A 17,035-nucleotide genomic window follows, 5' to 3' on the forward strand; every position below is an offset into this window, starting at 1 on the left:
TTACTCCAAACCCCTAACCCCTCCATTCCAGCAACCCTCAGTTTGTTTCATATGATTAAGAGTCTCTTACAGTTTGTTCCCTTCTCTAATTTCATCTTGTTTTATTTTTTCCCTCTCTTCCCCTATGATCCTGTTTTGTTTCTTAAATTCCACATATGAGTGAGATTATATGATAATTGTCTTTCTCTACTTAAATAATTTCACTTAGCATAATATCCTCTAGTCCCATCCACATTGTTGGAAATGGCAAGATTTCATTTTTTGATGGCTGAGTAGTATTCCATTGCATATATACACCACTTCTTCTTTATTCAATCATCTGTTAGTGGACATGTGGGCTCTTTCCACAGTTTGGCTATTGTGCATTGCTGCTATAAACATTGGAGTGCAGGTGGCCCTTCAGATCACTACCTCTCCCAACTTTACATTTTCTATAATTTTTCTCAGTTGTGCTTTTCTTATGCAAGAGAAGACTTGCATCTCTTGTTAGATCTATTCCTAGGTACTTCATTTTTTTCAATGCTATTTAAATAGTCTCTAAAATATTTTCGTTTTTTTTCTTCTTTTGTACATTGGCCTATCTAAATTCCTTACTAATTTTTATAGTTTATAGATTCTTTTGGATTTTCTTTTTTTTTTTCTTTTGGATTTTCTATAAAAAAAAGAAATCACATCACTTGTGAATCTTGACAATTTTGTTTCTTCCTTTCCAATCTTTATGCATTTCTTTATCTTGCATTTTAGCACTGGGTACGACTTTGAACATGAGGTTGAGTGGAAGTGATACTTGTTAGCACATTTGTGTGTTCCCATCTCAGCGGGAAGGCTTTCAAGATATCACCATTCAGTATAATATTTGCTTTAGGCTTTTTATAGATATCCTTTATTAGATTAAAGAAAATTCCTTTCCTTGCTTATTTGCTGTATGTGATCTTACTATGAATTTTATCAAATGCTTTTCTGCATCTATTAAAACAATCACATGATTTTTCTCCTTTATTCTGTTGCTATGGCAGATTACATAGATTAATTTTTGAAAGCTAAATCAATTCCTAGAGATACCAGTTTTTTCTAGTATTACTGGTTTTGATAATATTTTGTTTAAGATATTTGGATCTATGTTGAGGAGAGACATTAGTCTATAATTTTCCTTTTTTTTGCATCTCCTAATTAGGTTTAGTTATCAAAATTATGCTGGCCTCATAAAATGAAGTGAGGACTATTTGATATTCTTCTGTTCTCTGAAATGGTTTGCATAATGTTAGTGTTATTTTTTTCCCTTAAATATTAGAAGAATTCACCAATGAAGCCATCTGGGCCTGCCTTTTTTTTGGGGGGGGGGGACAAAATTTTTCTGATAAGTTCTTTTCAGCTGAAATATGGCAAAATTGATTTCTGTTGCTTAGAACTGTGGTAGTATTATACAATATTATAGATCATAATGAAAGAAGGGAATCACAAATGGGTCTAGATTTGAGAAAGGTGAAGTCATATACTTTGGTTTGAACATTATTAAAATTAATGCGATGTCAAAAAAGGAGATCTTTAAAAAGTAGGTTCAATATTCTTTTAATCATTGAACAAAAGAATGTTCTATTTTCTTTCTCTTTTAAAAATGGGTCACATTGTTTTCTGTGAGAAAGTTGATTTTTCTCCTATTAAAGCTTAAAAGGCTAAACTTATTAGAGAAGTTCAGAAAATGGAATTAAAGAATTCTTAACCTCATAGATTTTGTGATTCTAGGAAATGAGTGAATTCAATTTATCAAATGATGTGGGAAACAAAGGCAAAAGAGAAATTATTAAATTTCCTTACTACCTACAGCCCATTGACAAGTCCTTGAAATGGGCAGAGTGATATTCCTCTAGGGACTCAACTGTCTCCATGCTGAGGGCAAAAGGGAATCTTAACCTGACCCCCAGGACCCTGTAAGTCTACTTTAACATATAAACGTTCCCTTGGAAACTTCTTTTATCTCTACCCCCTAAGATACATTTTGGCAATCATCCCCCAAGCATATGGCCCACTGATACACATCTGAAGGGTCTCATGACTCAGGTTTTACTAAACAGTAATAAATGACCCTTTCCCAATAATGGCTAGCCCCCTCAAGGTCCTGGAAACCTAGCTCCCAATATTCCTCAGAGACTTATGCTATCTCTAACCCCTTCCCAACTTGAAAATATATAATGTGCCAGTCCTCATGATCCCAGTGCAGCTCTTTCTGCCCACAGGTCTTGTCCCTGTGCTTTAATAGAACCACCTTTTTGCACCAAAGATGTCTCAAGAATTCTTTCTTGGCTGTTGACTTTGAAACCTAACGTCTTTCCTACATTATTACATATTTATTTTGTGCATCCAATGAAAAGAAAATGATAAAGTAGGTGTTGGCAGATAAGTAGACAGTCTCTGTGTTTATGGGATTGGCCTTCTAATGGAGACATCTTCAAAGGTAGTGTTTCTAGTAGTAGATGTGAATTGTCATAAATAAAATGTACCTCTTATCTTACACAATTGATCTTTTAGATCTATATTAGTTGGAGTGATTTAAAGCCTTCAATATAGCAGTTAAGTCAATGTGGCTCAGGCACTTAAGCAACTGACTCTTGGTTTCAGCTGACTTCATGATCTAAGAGTAGTGAGATCGAGCCCCACATTGGGCTCTGTGCTTAGTGCGGCAGTCTGCTTGGGACTCTCTCCTTCTTCCTCTGCCCCTCCCTCCTGCTCTCTCTCACTCTCTTTCTCTCAAATAAATGAATAAATCTCTTAAAAAAAAAAAAAAAAAAAGAACCAGCATCAACCAATGGGACATAACTGGCATTCATTAAGCACTTTGCCCAACAGCAGAATACACATTCTTTTCAAGTGCCCATGGAAACTCTAGCTAGATAGACCATATCCTTGGCCATAAAGCAAATCTTAACATACCTGAGTGGACTGAAATCATATAGAATGTGTTTTCCAACCACAATGGAGACAAAGTAGAAATCCACAACAGAAGCATAATAGGAAAATATCTGAACAATTTGAGACTAAACAACATACTTATAAATAATCCATGGATCAAAGGGAGGTTTTAAAGAAATAGGTAACGGGGATTAAAGAGTGTACTTGCTGTGATGAACACCAGGTGATATATGGAAGTATTGAATCACTATATGGCTCACCTGAAACTAATATTATGTTAACTAACTGGAATTGAAATAAAAAGTTTAAAAAAATTTAAATAAAAAAGATGTGTTTCTAGAAAAAATTTAAAGAAACTTTTAACATATATTAAACTGATTTTTTTTTCTTTTCTTTTTAGAAAGAGAGCTGGAAATCATCACTCTGTCCTAACAAAAACTAAAAAACTGAGCAAACTGGGGCACGGGAGTGGCTCAGTTATTCAAGTGTCTGACTCTTGATTTCAGCTCAGGTCTTGATCTCAGGTGGTGAGTTCAAGCCCTGGTTGGGTGCCATGCTGGGCGTGGAGCCTGCATTAAAAAAAAAAAAAAAAGCTGAGCAAGCTGGAAAATCAATAACGCTTAGGTCTGTCAGATAAGTGAGGTCACAAGGCATACTGCCACCATCCAAAACTGAAGAAACTTACAGGTGAATATAGAGAATCACACTCCCCAGAGCAGAAACCCCGGAGCACAAACCTCTGTGGAACTAGTCCGAGATAGGAAGCCCACGCTGCAACTGATGAGCTGCTGGAGGCTCAGCATGGACAAGTCTGAAACGAAATCACAAGGAGACTTCTTCACCCGGGGTCCCTGCACTTTGGTGAATTTTACTTATGAGCTTGAGTGGATTCTCACATGAACATTAAAAAAAAAAAAATCCCCTCGTGAATCTGACGTAATTTTGGAATATAGGTGAGGTTTGGTGGAGTAGGTTCCAGAGCCAATGGCCAAGAAAGAATTCATGAGATATCTTTGGTGCAAAAAGGTAGTTTTATTAAAGCATGAGGACAGGACCTGTGGGCAGGAAGAGCTGCTGCCCTGGGGTTTTGAGGGGCGACTGATTATACACTTGGGAGTTGGGGGAGGTAAGGAAAAGGGAAATTTCAAAAGGGTTTTCATATGTTAATTAAAACTCACAGGATCCTGGAGGCTTTGCTATTGTCAAGTTAACGTTGTTTTTCCCTGTAGCAAGGCATTAAAATTAAGACCCTGGGAGCTTCCTGGACGAACATTACACTCTGCCTCAAGTATCTGTCAATGGGCTGCAGCTTATAAGGATATTTCATTATATCTACATTTTCTTCTGGAAGCTAGATTATTGATAAAAATGCTTTGTTCTTGTAAATCACTAAGATATTTATAAACTGAGGGAGACTCCTGTCTTGTGGGACTGTGATCCCTGTAAGTTAACCACTTTTCCCTTTTCTTAGCTTTAGGGCAGCTAGGAGTGCCTAAGGAAAGTCACACAGATCCCACCTGGGGGCAGGGGTTGCCGGGTGTCAACTTCTGCTTTGTCCTCAGCTAGCCTTCCGCTCCCTCATCAAGTCTGGCATGAATTGAGGAAAAAGAACCAATTTAAAATATGCCAGAGGATTCCATTCTTCTTAACATGAAGAAGCTGGTTAGTCAGAGCCTAACCTCTGGAGATTTTATCAATTAACTGCCCTGGTTGTAGCCTTCTACATGGGAGAAGGGAAACACTCAGCTCCAGCCCCTGGAACTGTCCTGTCCTACCCAAGGGGGCTGGGGCGTGGTGATGAGGAAGCAGAAGTAAATGTAGATACAGTTAAAAGTCCTTATAATCTGCAGCCCATTGACAGATACTCGAGGCTGGCAGAGTGTAACAGTCCTCCAGGAAGGTCCCAACTATCTTAATGTTAAGCCTTTACTAGAGGGAAAAACAACCTTAACGTGACCATGGCTAAGCCTCCAGTATCTCACAGGTCCTCCTTAGAATTTGAAAGTTCTTTTGAAAGCTCCCTTTTCCTTACCTCCCCCAACTCCCAAGCATACAATCAGTCGTCCCTCACTACCCCAGGGCAGCCACTCTTCTGGCCCACAGGCCCTGTCCTTGTACTTTAATAAAACCATCTTTTTGCATCAAAGACATCTCAAGAATTCTTTCTTGGCCATCAGCTCCAGACCTCACTCCACTGAACCTCACCTAAATTCCAAAACAACATCAGTGGGACTAGGAAGCTTTTGTGAAGTTCATAGTCCAGAGGTAGGGACTCATGATAAGCCTGAGACCCAGTCACAGGATTACAGAACACTCTCCGTCCCACACACCTTATTGATGAAGTTTTGGAATATAGGTGAGGTCCGGAGCCAATGACCAAGAAAGAATTCTTGAGACGACTTTGGTGCAAAATGATGATTTTATTAAAGCACGGGGAAAGGACCCATGGGCAGGAAGAGCTGCTGCCCTGGGCCTGTGAGGAGTGACTGATTATATACCTGGGAATTGGGAGGGGTTTGGGGGTAGCATACTCTCCAAGGAATTTTGGAACAAGGTTTCCAGGACCTTGAGGGGGCTCGGTATTGTTGGGAAAGGTCATTTATTACTGTCTAGTAAAACCTAAATCATGAGACCCTTCGGAGTGTATATGGGTGGGCCATGTGCTTGGGGAATGACAGCCAACACGCATCTTGGGGGTGTAGTGATAAAGGACATTTCTAAAGGAATTTTTACATGTTAAAGTAGACTTCTAGGATCCTGGGGGTCGGGCTAAGATTGCCTTTTGCCTTCAGCAAAGTAGGCAGTTGAGTCCCTAGAGGAATGTCGCTCTGCCTGTTTCAAGGACTTGTCAATGTGCTTCATCCTCAGCTAGTACTGTTCCCCCCTTATTACCAGCACATTCCAAAAGCCTATTTACAGCAGTTCCTTTTACCCAGTACCTCATGTTCAGTTATCAAAACATTGGGAGAGGTACTAAAAGGTATAAAACAGTTTAAAGAGATGGAGAGAGCATAACCAGATTCAGTTATGATGAAGATGTTGGAATTATCTGACTGGGAATTTAAAATACTATGATTAATAGGCTAAGGGCTCTAGTGGACGAAAGAGACATCACACAAGAACAGATGGGCAATATAAGCAGAGAGGGAGAAATTCTAAGAAAGCATAAAAAAGAAATGCTACAAACCAAAAACAGTGTAACAGAAACGAAGAGGGCTTTTTAAAAAGGCTTATGAGTAGACTGGACATTGTTGGTTGAAGAAAACCAAAAATCTAAGTTTGAGGCTATCTGAATGGAAACCTCAAAACTGAAAATCAGAGAAACTGAAAAAAAGAAACAAACCAACAACCCTCAGAACAGAGTATCTAAGAATCGTGGAGCAGCTATGAAAGGGCTAGCTATGAGAAGCCCAGAAGAGAGAAAGGAACAAAAGAAATATTTTTAACAATAATGACATAAAATTTCTCCAAAGTAATATGACACTTTTTTTTAAATTTTTTTTTTAAATTTATTTATGATAGTCACAGAGAGAGAGAGAGAGAGGCAGAGACACAGGCAGAGGGAGAAGCAGGCTCCATGCACCGGGAGCCCGACGTGGGATTCGATTCCGGGTCTCCAGGATCGCGCCCTGGGACAAAGGCAGGCGCCAAACCGCTGCGCCACCCAGGGATCCCATGACACTTAACCATAGGGAGCTCAGAGAATTAGAAGCAGAACAAAAGCTTCCATAAAGGAAATCTTCCCACCCAGGTAGATTCACTGGAGAATTGTATCAAATGTCGAAAGAAGAATGAACACTAATTCTACACAATCTCTTCTGGAGAACAGAAGAGGAGGGAATACTTCCCAATTAATTTGACAAAGTTAGTGTTATATGAATGTCAAAACTAGACAAAGCCAGTACAGAGAAAGAAAACTCCAGACCAGTATTTCTCATGAATACAGATGCAAAGATCCCTAACAAAATATTAGCAATTAGAATTAGGCAATAAATAAAAAGAATCCTACACACGTTACAAGTGCTTACCCCAAGGGTACACTTGTTTCAATATCCAAAACAATTTAATACAATACAACCGATTAATAGACTAAAAATAAAAATCACACAGTCATATTAATCCACGCAAAAAAAAAAAAAAAACCCACAAAAACCTTTAACAAAATTCAACACCCATTCATGATAAAAATGTCTCCAAAAGAGAAAAAAGGAATGAAGAGTGATACCGTTTTTGGGGTAGTGTTGTTGGGCTCTGGAGCCGATGGCAAAAATGAATTCCTGAGACATCTTTGGCGCAAAAAGGTGATTTTTTTTTAAGTCAAGATCTTGGGCAGAAAGAGTTGCTGCCCCAGGATTGTAGGGAGCAAGCTGGGTTGAGGGAAGTAAAGATAAAGGAAGTTCCAAAGGGCTTTCATATGCTAAAGAAGACTCACAGGATCCTAGAGACCTTGCTATTGTCAAGCTAAGGTTTTTCCTCTAGCAAGGCATTAATGTTAAGACAGTTGGGAGCTTCTGGGAGGAATATTAAACTCTGCTGATCTCAAGTATTTGTCTATATGGGCTGCACGTTTTAAGGACTTTTGAATTTAAATTTCCTTCCGCCTTTGTTTTCCACATCAGAGAGGAACTTCTTCAATGTTACAAGGAATACTAACAAAAATCCTACAGCTAATACTATATACCTAATGGTGGAAAACTGAATGCTTTCCCCCTAAAACCAGGAATGAGACAAGGAGGACTGCTCTCACCACTACTATTCCACACTGATCTGGAGGTTCTAGCCCGCGTGAAAGAAGTCAGAGAGAAAGGCGTAAAATTGTCTTTATTAGCAGAAAATGTGATGGGCTATGTAAAATATTGTATAGAGTGCAGAAAACAGCTCCTAGAACGAATAGGTGACCCTGGCCAGGTTGTGGGGTATGAGACTCATCAAGCTGCCTTGGCCACTCTGCTCCGAGTTTCACCTTCCTCTAATCAAAGCTCTGCACTGATAAGCATAAGGAATCTGTGTGCCTCACCCCTGATCAGAATTCTTCAGTTAACTGCTTACTGCCTGCAGTGTAAAATCTAACCTCTCAGGCCGGGCTTATGGGCCCCCTCCAGGTTTCCCCGTTCTTGTCTACTATCCAGCCAAATTTCTTCCCACCAGCTCCCTTGCATTCAGCTCAAGTAATGCTGACCAATTTACTGTTCCCCAAACATTGCCTGTTCTTTTGCTTCAGAACCTCTATATTCCCCTTCTCTTTTTTTCCTGAGGCATCTTTTCTTGCATCATCCATTCCTACTTCTTCCATGAGCTCAGTCTTCTAGGTCAGTGCTTCACTGATTTTCCAAGTAACTAATAAATTAGTTAGTTAACTGGTTTATTCATGGCTGGAGTGGGTCCAGTTTGTTACATTCTTGGATCACTCCAACCTGCTTCTCTGACTTCCACCATATCACACGCAGCACCATGACGTCAGTACGGGATTATCAAGTTCTTTATCAAACACTTAGGTAGATCTCAGAATGGTAGAACAGTGTGGTTGCAGCCCTATCTATCTTGGTTCCTGGGCAAAGGTTTCTGCTGGGTGCTGGGGGTCCTTTCCTCAAAAAGAAAGAGACTGTCTTCTGAGTGGCTCAGAGTCTACTGGGAAAAAGCAAGAACCAGTCGAAAGGCAGTTATGGCCAATTGTGGTAGATGCTAAATAATAATTCTTTTTAAGGTAACATATGATTTATAGGAAGGAGCTTATAGTCTTGTGGTGAGGTGAGGGCCAGGGAAATGTTGGCCTGAAGCATTTCCCTCAAGAGGAAATACTTAGCCTCTGTATCGTGGACAGACTTGTCCATATAGCGGAACTTTTCTCATCTCCAACTGGACATCCAGATGGCATCTCAGACTTGGCTTGTCCACGATATATCTCTTGTTTCTGTCAGGACAGTTTGTGAAACAGTTTGAAATGGGCAAAAAGTTATCAGCATACTCTTCTGGGTTATCTGTGCCTTTCATGATTGTCGAGTTATTGTGTACTCCGTATGTTCACTGAAAGTCATGCAGATGATTCTTGCTCATAGAATGCAAGTGGATTTTATTTGGTGGAGTTACAATGGATTCCTTTCATCGAGAAGTCAGTTGTGTACCTATTAAATTCTTTTTGGCATTCTTCATTGCTCATGCACAGGGATGTGTGTGTGTGTGTGTGTGTGTGTGTGAGAGAGAGAGAGAGAGAGAGAGAGAGAGAGAGAGAGAGAGAGAGAGAGACTCTTTGAGTTGACTGTAACACCTTACTGATTCCCTCATTCATTAATAAGTTAAACACAACCTTTGTTTTATATTTGTATGAGAGTCGTAATTTAATCTTTCTCCCCAAAAATCTTTTAAGAGTATTGGAGGTCATCCACCTAGATGTCCAATGGATCCCCATGACAGAACAAGGTAAACTGTGTCACCAGGGTGGGGTACCTCTCTTCTGACATTAGCCTTGACACATCTTTTCCAGATTTCCAGAGCAAATCCAAGCAGCAATAGCTCTTTAACTTTGCTGATTCTTTGTTTCTTTAGTTTATTCTTCCCTCTTTATTGATTTTGTGTTGTTTTGATTTCTGGTTCCCACATGGCCTGTAAGCAATCCCCCAAATAGCAGTGATGAGCTTGGTTTAGTGAGTTTTTTTTTAATCCATTCTCTAGTGAGTAAAAGACGACAGAGAATCTGGTCCATTTGGCTTTTTTAGTTTTTCTGTTTTTCTCTTTTTAGCTCAAATCGATGAAGAATTCTGTGACCCCTGGGAAGAACAGCTCTTTACCACTTTGTGTAAGGTCAGCTCATACTCTTGTGCTTCTGGAATTTGTTCTTTGTTCTATAGCTGAAATTATGGAAACAAACAAAAAAACTGATAAGCTCTCTATATATCTGTTTTGTTGCAAATAAGGAAATTGAATATCTAATACCAATTCAGAAACATTTTAGAGTCCATGTTTGTATAATTAAAATTAATGGCTGGCAGATGAGACTAGTTCAATTGTTTTATTTAAAAAATAGCTTGTCATTTCTCTTATTTATCAGCGTGCCATGCAATCATACCCTATATTTTACTTGCTTTACCTTTTCCAGATGTAGATAGGATTACTTATTGAATAAGCTAACACTTCATGTTACCTAATACTTAGGATTATTAACAATGTAAATTGATGTTCAGCTCAATTCAATCATTCTGAAAGCCTTTTTCTTCCAACTGTAATTGAGGTTTTGTGGCTGATAGATCATTTCCAAGACTTTAAGGCAATCTAAAACCTTGGACCAATATTGTTCAGTTAGTTTAGTGATAATCATTAGATAACATCTAAACACTATAAAATACTCAAACATTGATTACTGACAAAATTTACTTTTATGTGCTGTTGCTTCTTATGTTTATGCCACAGGGAGGCTGTATCTTGGGTTCATTTTAATGACTGAGTTCATTTTTTGCTACTTGAAGATGTAAAAGGGACACGTGTGGCTGTAGAATGTGGCACTATGTGTGGTTGTGAGCTTTGCCATTCTGTTCAGATGCTTGTGTAAGACAAAGAGCTCTCCCTTGACCATCTTCCCCATTGCCCCCTCCCTACCCAGTTTTCTCTGTGAAATAGAAAGCATCACAGTTATAGTTATAAAAATTCATATGACAGTTGGGGCTATACAAGAAGAAATAGTGATGGAGAAATACAACGGTGCTTGGCTTTTGTTTTTTAAAGGGAAGAGCATCCCCCCACTCTGCCCAGGAGTGATTTTCAAAGCTCTTGGGAATTCCTTCAGACCACAAAGCAGGGACCGCTGGTTTCCTCACAGGCACTTCCCCGCAGTACATCTCTTACGCATCTAATCACATCTTGAGGTCAGATGCTCAGAGGACCCAGACCATCATGGGCACTTCTTCCCAGGAACACTGTTATTGTTCACACAGCTGCCTTCTCTTGAACTTTGAGCTCTCTGATAGCTGAGTGTTCCCTCTGTACCCCAAACACATCTACATCATACTGAACTACATGCCAGGGAATCAAAGATGCTATGCAAAAACTGTGCAAAAATTGTCTTTGTTTAAGAGGACTGCTGTGAGAAAGAAATGAAAGAGCATTGCAAAAGCACACAAAAGCACCCACAACAGAGCAGATGCATGTAAGTACATGTTAGTTCTTTTGAAGCCTGATATTTACCGGCCTCCCAGTGAAGCCAGTAAAATTCTGAGGCCAGGATCCAAAAGTGGCATTTCAAAACTTCAGCCTCTCAAGGAAGCTTCTACAGCCAGATGAAAAAGATGCATTAGGAGCCAAGGAGGGGCAGTCCCTCCCAGCCAGACATGTCAGGGTCTGGATGTATTTCTTCCTTTTCTTCCTGCCCGGCCTCGGACACAGGCTGCCAGGCTCTCATCTGCACAGCCGTCTGCCCCCTGGGAACAAGACCATCCGGTTCCTACCTCCCCAGAGGCTTTCATCCTTGGCCATGTGTTGATACTCTATCTCTCTCCACTGCTGGGGGGCAAATGGCTGGCCTGTACTTAATGCTGCTGGAGTCAAGATACTGGGATCCCTTAACAAAGGCAGAGAAACCTGCTCCCACCTCTTATAGCAGCCAGCATGGTGCATGGTGCATCCCAGCGGGCTGCAGATGTGGCTGAGGAAGCCCGTATGACTGTGAATGTGGGTCTCAGGAGAACCCATCCCTTGGTTCAGCTAGACTGTCTTCGCAGGAGACAGCCCTGGGGTGGCGGTGGGGCAAGTGATGAAGGGCAGGGATCAGGTTACACAGGCAGGAAAAGGAGACAGTCCCCAGGTGAAGTCCTACAGGTCTGTCTCCAGAATTGGGGACCTATGAAAGGAGCTCTAGGAGCCATTCAGGAGGGAGCAGGGCTTGGGCAATAGTCTGATGAAGGGCTTAAGGAGAGCAGTCCCCAAAAGGATGTGGTCCTTGCCAGAAGTGTGCTCCAGGAAGAAAGAGAAGAGAGTGCTCCTGATTGGGGATCAGTATTAGGCGGTAGAGGAGAAGGACACAGAGGAGCTAGGGGCCAGGCAGGGTGAGTAGCCAGAGCAGATGGAGAGGAGACTCAGGAGGATTTGTAGGAGCCCAGGGAGCAGGGAAAGAAGAAGTAGCCCTGGGGGCTCAACCCCAAACAACCTTCCGGGGTCCCTGCCACCATCGTGGACAGATTGTCCCAGGGATTGAACTCTAGGACAGCGAGCTGGGCCTGGCTCAGGTAGCGATGGTGGAGGAATGTCTGCCTAAAAGAAAAATCCTCCAACAAGGGAAAACATTGGTCAACACTTCTGACACCCAACGTGTGGGTTTTCCACACCAAAGGCTTCTGCAGTTCTCTGTGGACATCAACTGGGCATCCTGTGATTTAATTCAATTCTGACACTACCTAGAGTTAATGCAGACCCACCAGTTAAGGACCTGCCCCCATAGTCCTGCCCTCACTTCAGATGTCAAGTGCAAGTCCAGGCCTCAAGGGTTTCCTCCAACCTCATCTCTGGATTTGATAATTTGCTAGAAGAGCTCAAAAATTCATGAAAGCACTTTACTTGCTATTACTAGTTTATAATAAAGGACACAACTCAGGAACAGCCAAATGGAAGAGATGCATGGGCAAGGTATGGGAACTTCCTTGCCAAGGTATGAGAGCTTCCATGCCCTCTCCAGCTATGCCACCCTCCTCGGAACTCCATGTGCTCACTAACCGGGAAGCTCTCCCAAGTCCTCCAGGTAGGGTTTTTATGGAAGCTTCATTATGTAGGTATGATCAATTAAATCATTTGCTATTAGTGATTATTTCAAGTTCCAGCACCTGTCCCCTTCTCAGAAGTTTGGCTAGGGCCAAGGTTCCAACCCTCTGGTTCTCTTGGCCACCAGTCCCATCTTGAGGGGTTTTCCAAAAGTCACCCCATGCATATAAACTCAGGGGGCATTGAAAGGGGTATGGTACACATAACAAAAGTTGTGCCTTTCATCTTTATTAGTCTAGAGCTATCTAGGGAACTAGGGACAAAAATCAAATATTATAACCAAAAAGATGCTCCTATCACTCTTATCACTTAGGAAATTATAGGAGTTTAAGGAGTTCTGGCCAGCAGCTGGGGATGAAGGTCGAAATATATATTTGTCATAGCACAGTATCATGCTGCCCTACCCTGATGCCCAGAGTCCTAGTTCTTCTTGCCTGGTTCTCGTGTAAGCCAAGTCAACCACAGAGTCTCTGTTTTTAAAAACTTGTCACCAGACAAGTTTGCCATGTTCACAGCCTCTTGAAAGCTTTGATATTCCGACTTAAGAGGTTCATTAGGTGGTCTCTTTAGCCCATTATTTGTCTCTGAGACTGATGGTAGGTCTAGTGGATTGAATTGAGTAGGAGCAAGAAGGATCGGTTTTTTTTTCTTTAAAGATTTTATTTAATTTTTAAATTATTTTTTTTATTGGAGTTCAACTTGCCAACATATAGCATAACACCCAGTGCTCATCCCGCCAAGCACCCCCTTCAGTGCCCATCACCCAGTCCCCCCAAACCCCCACCCACTTCCTTTTCCACTACCCCTTGTTCGTTACCCAGAGTTAGGTGTTTCTCATGTTTTGTCACCCTCACTGATATTTTCACTCATTTTCTCTCCTTTCCCCTTTATTCCCTTTCACTAATTTTTATATTCCCCAAATGAATGAGACCATATAATGTTCGTCCTTCTCCGATTGACTTATTTCACTCACCATAATACCCTCTAGTTCCATCCATGTCAAAGCAAATGGTGGGTATTTGTCGTTTCTAATGGCTGAGTAATATTCCATTGTCTACATATAGATTTTATTTATTTATTCATGAGAGACACAGAGAGAGGGAGAGAGAGAGAGAGAGAGAGAGAGAGAGAGAGAGAGAGAGGCAGAGACACAGGCAGAGGGAGAAGCAGGCTCCATGCTGGGAGCCTGACGTGGGACTCGATCCCAGGTCTCCGAGATCACGCTCTGGACTGAAGGCGGTGCTAAACCGCTAAGCCACCCGGGCTGCCCAAGGATCGTTCTTTGAAAGATTAAGGGCAGTTTTGAAAGAAAGGGGTTGGGGATATCCCTGCGCTATCACATTATGACCCAAACATTCTGCACCAGAAGACTGGATTCCAGCCTCAGCCCCATCACATGAGACCTGTGTGAGTGAGCAAGTCACGTAAGCAACCTGGGCCACTTTTCATCATATGTTACCTCTCGTGGTCCTTGGCATCGCAGTTGGCACCTGATAAATGCTAGGTGAATAGAAGAGAAATAAATGTATCATCGAGTATTACACAAATGTTAGCATTATGTAACAGTTAATAACATGAATCAAAAGTTAAGTGGAAACTGGCCAAATTGGAGAAAGGTTTGGTAACCAGAATTCAAGTTGATGCAAGTAATCCAAATTATATAAAAGCTCTCCAAATGGGTAGGGTTACTCAATCTGGACAACTCAGACTTCACTGAAGTCTGGACAGGTTTTTCTAGTTGTGCTTTTGCAGCCATCAGTAATAACTGCACATCTCTTATCTCTATTTTGGATTCTTTTGAGGATGAAGCAAATCCAGGTCTTTGAAGTCTAGGTGGTGGCTCACAGTAACATTGCTCAGGAATAAGGCTTAGATATAGAATAAATTCATAGAATAAAAGGAATTCTCTTCCAACACAGTGTCCAAGACTTTATAAATGCTAAACTCAAAGCAAACACAGTAATGCATGAGACACAACGAGAGACTATATATCCATGTCCTGGATCCTCTCTGCTTTTATCAACCACTATGGACACTCCTAGTCACCACCACCCAGGTGCAGAAAGCCATTTAGCTACTTTCTCGCTCCATGGCCATGCCAGTTATCTATTGGTGTGTAACAAACCTAGCAGCTTAAGACAATGCATAGTTATTATCCGTAGTTAGTTTTTTTTTTTTTTTTTTATGATAGTCACACAGAGAGAGAGAGAGAGGCAGAGACACAGGCAGAGGGAGAAACAGGCTCCTTGCACCGGGAGCCCGACGTGGGACTCGATCCCGGGTCTCCAGGATCGCGCCCTGGGCCAAAGGCAGGCGCCAAACCGCTGCACCACCGAGGGATCCCTTATCCGTAGTTTCTGTGGATCTGGAGTCCAGGTCAAAATCCTAAGAGATGCTAAGGAGTTCTCTGCTTTGGGTCACACAAAGCTGCAAACAAAGTGTTGTTCAGGGCTAGGTTCTCATCTGGAAATTCTTTCCCAGTCAGGAAAGAATTTGCTTCTAAGCTCACTCAGGTTGCTGGCAGGTTTCCTTGAAATTATATCCTTGGCTTTTTGCTCACTATTACCAGAGGTCACATTCAGGTCCCAGAAGCCACTCCCAGCTTCTAGAGGCTTTTGGAAGTTTCTTGTCATATAGGCTTTCCCAACATGGATGAAATAATCCAACCAGCAAGAATGGTCTCCAGAGTAATTCTGCTAGCAAGCTGGAGTAGTGTATAATGTAACCTAATTAAGGAAATGACATTCCATCACCTTTGCTTGCTTTCTGTCAGTTAGAGGCCAGGTCTTGCTTATGTCCAAGGGGAGAGGGTTCCCCCAGGAGGCATGGATTGTGGCACCTTATAGTTTGTCCATTACAGTCGCCAAGTTTAAAAATAGTCTGGCAACCTGAAAACCATATGTAGAATTCTACATGATTGTGTTAAATCATTTACTAAATTGGGGCGCCTGGGTGGCTCTGTGGTTGAGCAAGACATCTTACCTTTGGCTCAGGTCGTGATCCCGGGGTCCTGGGATGGAGTCCCGCCTTGGGCTCCCAGCAGGGAACCTGCTTCTCCCTCTGCCTGTGTCTCTGCCTCTCTCTGTGTGTCTTTCATGAATAAATAAATAAATAAATAAATAAATAAATAAATAAAATATTTTTAAAAATTATTCATTAAATTATTTACTAAGACCCAAAGAGAAAAGGAAAGAAGGAGATAGTTCTGTGCTACTCTCAGCCTTTCATTAACTACATTCTTCTTTGGTCTCCTGCTGGATACTTCGATGGTCAGGCGATCAGGTTGGGACCATCTGAAAATGCTTTGCTAACACCTAACCCCATCAGGTTAGGATGTGGCTTCCTTTCTTTATTCCAGCAGCCATCCCAGTGAGAGTGCTTCCCATTGTTAAAAAGAAAGACTTCATATCTTACCGAGCTGCAATTTTAGCCTCTCCCAGGAGTGGAATTTTAAACCCAGAATTTCTTGGTCAGTGAGATCATCTGCTTGATAAGATCCCCTGCCTGGGGGCACCCGGGTGGTTCAGTGATTGAGCGTCTGCCTTTGGCCCAGGTTGTGATCCGGGGGTCCTGGATCGAGTCCCACATCAGGCTCCCCCCAGGGAGTCTGCTTCTCCCTCTGCCTGTATCTCTTTCTCTCTGTCTCTCATGAATAAATAAATAAATAAATTAATTAATTAATTAATTAATTAAAAAATATTTTAAAAACTCCAAACCCCTGCCTTCCTCCTAAAGGAAGATGACCTGCCTGAAGCATCCTTTCTTTCCTTCTGCTGGTTCCCTTGCTTATCTTACACCTCCTTTCTGCCTATACAAGGCTTCAGTTTTGAACCTATCTTATACCTCGGAGCTGTTTGTCGGGTGAGATGCTGCTGGGGTGAGGAATGGATGAATAAAGCCAACCAGGTCTTTAAATTCACTCCAATTTTTAATGCCATCTTTCCCCTTACCTCAGGGTTTAACCTTAGTTAACACTTCTCTGTCCTCTCCAGGCTCTCAGAGACCTGCACCAGCTTCTCACCCCACCCTCTAGGGAGCCTTGCTATCCTCTGATCCTGGCTGTGTATCAACCAGGTCTCAGAGCGGTCAGAAAACCAAACTCAGCCGTACATTAGATGCCACATTTTCCAGGTAGAAGGAGTTGGCTTTTATCAGCTTCTCAAAGGTCCTCTTGTACCCCAGGAGGTAAGGAACCATGGTGTCAGGGGATCCTTGCTGGTGCATTCAGAAGAAAATTCAGACAGCACCTGTCTGTGGGCTGGCCCCTTGCCCCCTTCTCCCAGCCTCTGCCCGGGGGCTCAGCGCTGAGCTGGGCAGCCCTCCAAGCCCCAGCTCCTGGCCGGAGAAGAGCGAGGTGCGGGGGGGGGGGCGTGTGCCCCTGCCTGGA

The sequence above is a fragment of the Vulpes vulpes genome, chromosome 9, assembly GCF_048418805.1.
Source record: "Vulpes vulpes isolate BD-2025 chromosome 9, VulVul3, whole genome shotgun sequence".
Classification (NCBI taxonomy): Eukaryota; Metazoa; Chordata; class Mammalia; order Carnivora; family Canidae; genus Vulpes; species Vulpes vulpes.